The 4,042-nt window shown below is 51.3% G+C and overlaps 1 protein-coding gene across 1 annotated transcript in view; it reads right to left on the bottom strand.

Moving 5' to 3' along the window:
• CTNNBIP1 (catenin beta interacting protein 1) overlaps positions 1 to 2,544 on the bottom strand; it is a 23,058-nt gene extending 20,514 nt beyond the window's left edge. Inside the window, exon 1 of the mRNA XM_024750025.1 lies at positions 2,457 to 2,544. The gene's annotated coding sequence lies outside the window, so the exon portion shown is untranslated. The remainder of the gene's footprint in view (positions 1 to 2,456) is intronic.
• Positions 2,545 to 4,042: the final 1,498 nt, after the last annotated feature.

Here is a 4,042-nt window from a genome sequence, read left to right as displayed (position 1 = left end):
CCAAAGGCCCTTCTGGTTCAAGGCTTCATAGTGGTCCTACTGTCACAAACCACCCCCAGTCCTGGGTCCCAGAGCAAGCTCTATCCCCCCATTTAGGGGCCAGCTCTACCCAGGCAAGGATATGTCTCTGGTTTTGCTGTGCGTCCCAGGACCTCGGGACGCTGGCTTCACAGAAGTTGAGAGCCCCTTCCTCTCCTTTCCTGACCAGCCAAGCTTCCTCCAACAGGAGTATGAGGGCTCAGAACCCACAGGAGTGTGTGTGGGTGCCCGTCTCAATCATTTTACACGGGGTCTATTTCACAGAACTTTGCTCCTCCCAACAATCCTACCCTTGGCGTCACGTACAGACCGGTTCTGTTCCACTGTAGCTCCACTATCCCCGGGGACCCACCACACTCACACTGTGATTACCAGGGGGCCTCACACACCCAGCCGTGGGCCTGGGGTGTCGTTGGTGCCTGGATGGGTCTTTGGGGCCAGGTCACTCCCTGTTCACACTTCCCTGGCAGAGGCCAGTTCTTAAACTGTTCCTGCTTGCCTTGGGAGGACTCCTGCCCTTCCTAAAACTTCTGGTCTTCTAGGATTCTTCGAGCTCTAGTTTGAGCTGACTCCACCCTGCTGCCTGACAGAGAGAACACCCAGGAATGGGTCAGGGCCGACTGCGGCGTGAACATGTGCTCCTGCCCTCCACACTCCAATCCTGATGGACGAGAACATTGGGACCTGTTTACATAATTCCGTCCGAAACAGGAGCTGCATCAAGGGTGCCAATGTGAAGGAAATAACTGAAGAGAATCAATCACAATCAACCCAAACAACAACGACCTTTCAGTCGCTGGTAATGCTGCAAGTGTATTACAGTGTGTTTGAGTTTGGTACCTATCCAAGCGAACATGTGGATAAGTTTTCATCACAGTTTTGACACACATCAGATTAACTTCACTTGAGAATTCTTATTCTTCCCTGTAGGGATCAAGAACTGGTCTCCACTAAAATGTGTTTAAATTACCTAAGTCCAAACTGCAAAGAATTTGGACACAATAATTATTCATTCAGTCCTCAGCTGTGAGAGCTGAAGGTAAGGTAATGCTGCTTCTCACTTATGGTCTCCTGGCAACCCCACAAACACACCACCGCCTAAGATGGTGGAGCTTCCATCCTAAATCCTAAGAAAATCCCTCAGTGTTAACTGCCCAAGTCAGAGACAGACCTGCTCCCTCTCTTAAGATATAACATTCTGGAAGCTAAACAGGGAAAGGCATACATGAGCCAAAACATAGAAAATGGAAAGAAACAGGCAACTATCAACTATGCAAATGAAAGGCGAGGGGAGAGGCTTGTGGCTAAGTGGATGCTGTGTCACAGATATCCACGGCTTACGCGGAAGTGGGCGTGGTTCCAGAAAATCACACCTGATTGGGACAAATGCACTTCAGAGAAACTGAGTTCCATACATTCAATGCAGACACACAGATGCATTCACCCCACACACACACACCTTCCACACACTTCTGTTGGTTCTGAGCCTGCATCTCTGTTGAAGGAAGGTTGGTAGGTAAAAGACAGTCAGGAAGGGGTTCCCAACCACTGGGAAGGGTGCTTACAAAGTGACAAACGTGGCTCGTGGCCTGGGAGGCCGCACCACATTCTCTGGGAGGCATCGAGGTACCACGTTCCTGCCCAGAGATTAGAGGGACCTAATCTCTATGCACATGAGCTCCAGCTTGGAAACAGCTGATCTCACTTTGGAAGAATTGGGAGGTAGAGCAGGAAAGACCCAGAGAGCAGGACATGCAGAAGTCAGACCCATTCTGGTAAACAACTTTGAAAGCTGGCCTCCCATTGACAGGCAGGGGGCTCGGGCGGGGGGGCGCCCAAATACAAACACAGCCACCTGCACTCCTTTTTATTTATAAACTTAAAGCTAATGCTGTTTAACACCCACACTTATGTAAATTGGAATATACGTTTATACCCAGGGTGGTCTAACACCTGCTTGTAAATGCTGCCTGACCTCAGGCTTGGCCAGACAACAGGGGGAGCCTATAGGTACACAAGCCACCTCTCCCCCATGGGTCCCAGCACTTGACTTTTGTCCATTTAAAAAAAAATGTGATATATTTTAGATGTCCATGTTTTAAAATGTACATTTTCATCTGTACAATGTTTACATCGCATGAAAATACAGTTGCCGTATAACTGTGTGACTCACAGAGCTCATATAAAATATTAATTCAGACCTTACACATCTTAACAGCCTAAAAGACATCAGCAGAACCACAGCGCTCACTGTTAAGAACCCACACAGCTGAAGCAATGAGCATTACCAGGGACGATGAAGAAAGGATATGAGATGAGCTAGCTTCACGGTCAGCCCTAGAGCCAGTACCCAAGGCCCTCTCCTCAACGCCGTTCTATGGCCACTCTACCAGACGTCCTTCCCCTGGGGTCCTTACCTGCTTCTGGAAATCACCTTCAGGAAAACAGGTGCTCAACTGTGACAGGCAGGTTGTGGCCAGGGAGAAGGAGGAAGGTGCAGCCCTGTGGAAACACAGAACCCAGGTCAGGTCACGGGAGGAGGCAGGAGGAGCCACGGCCAGTGCTGTGGGATATAGGCAGATGGCGGGAAGCTTGTGGCCAAGGGCCCTGCACGGTCTAGAAATATCCGTATGTCTGGCCAGCCCAGAAACTTGCACCAGCACCCTGGGATAAGGTGCTGGCTGCAGCTATGCACTGTCATTTCCTGCCAAAGCAGGTCACTACACACCCTCCTCCCCTTGGGTTAGTCACCAAGGCCGATTGAGAGCCGTGCTGGGAGATGTCGAGGACCAGAGTGAATCACTTCCGGGCAGCTGATGGGCAAGTCCTGCACCTGCCCGAGAAGGCATCCCACCCACCAAACAACATGACAAGCCAGGCACAGCTACCTCGGCGCTCCGCCCACTTTGTGCTCGTACTTGCATGGTGTTTGTGTGCCTGGGGAACATCTGTAGTTGTATATGGAAACATAAGTTTACATACACACACACACACACACACACACACACCCACACACACCCACAGATTCAGATAATTTAAAACCTACTAGTCTGGCCACAGGTCTGCTTGCCCCAAACACACCTCTTCTAGGAATCAGAGAACATTCTCTTCTCTTCTTTGGCCTTCCACACACACCCTCATCGTCTGGGTCCTCTGCAGGTTGACCGGGCAGGAGGGAGGATGCTAATGGTGGGTGGAGGTGCAGGCGGGGGGGCCGGAGTCTCGCCTGCCCGTGGCAGCCCGGCCACCCCTCCGCTACGGTGTGTGGGCCTCAGAGCACTTGGTTTAAAGGTGGACTCCTGGCTCTCAGCCCTGCGGTGAGGACAGATGTCTTTGGATAATTGAGAAACCTATTCTAGGGGACCAAGGGGAGCTCTGCAACCCATCTGTCTTCAGCAATCTCTGCTACTCACTCACCCAAGAGGCTGAGGAAAATGTGCTTTCCAGAGGAAGTGAGATTTAGAAGCCTCCCCTACAGGGAGATGCTGCTCTGACCCTGGGTCTCTGGTCTGCAGAGCCCTTAGACCAGTGATGGCCCTGGGATGGAAGAGCAGTCATCCGCCACTGCCACCCCCCCACCCTCAGCCTACCCTACAGGAAAGACATTTACAAGGATTAATTGCTCTTTTACTCCTCTAGACATCAAAGCACTGAAATACCAAGGATCCCTGGGGAACCTTCTACCCAAGTCCCCACATTCCTTCAAAAAGAGATGAAAAGAGACAACCTTCTCCCACTTCTGAGGGGCTTTAATTTTCCAACTATCACAACAGCCAATTAGCCTCCTACTGTCTACAGGGCTCGGACTGTCCAAGAAACAGAGAGGAACCTTGGCTTCATGACTTGAAGGAGACGGCGCCTATGGGATGTGGTGGCTCCTGATGGGACCATTTGCCACCCGATGATCAGGTCAATGTTCCCAATTTACAGAGGAGGAAACCGAGGACCAAAGCTCCTGGGGCCCCAGAGCCGGTGGAGACAGTGAGCACGCTCCCGGAGCTGG

This window comes from Neophocaena asiaeorientalis, unplaced genomic scaffold, assembly GCF_003031525.2.
Source record: "Neophocaena asiaeorientalis asiaeorientalis breed wild unplaced genomic scaffold, Neophocaena_asiaeorientalis_V1.1 scaffold275, whole genome shotgun sequence".
In the NCBI taxonomy this organism is placed as follows: domain Eukaryota; kingdom Metazoa; phylum Chordata; class Mammalia; order Artiodactyla; family Phocoenidae; genus Neophocaena; species Neophocaena asiaeorientalis.
The sequence above is the reverse complement of the archived record's forward strand: the minus strand, read 5'-3'. Positions and strand labels throughout refer to the sequence as shown.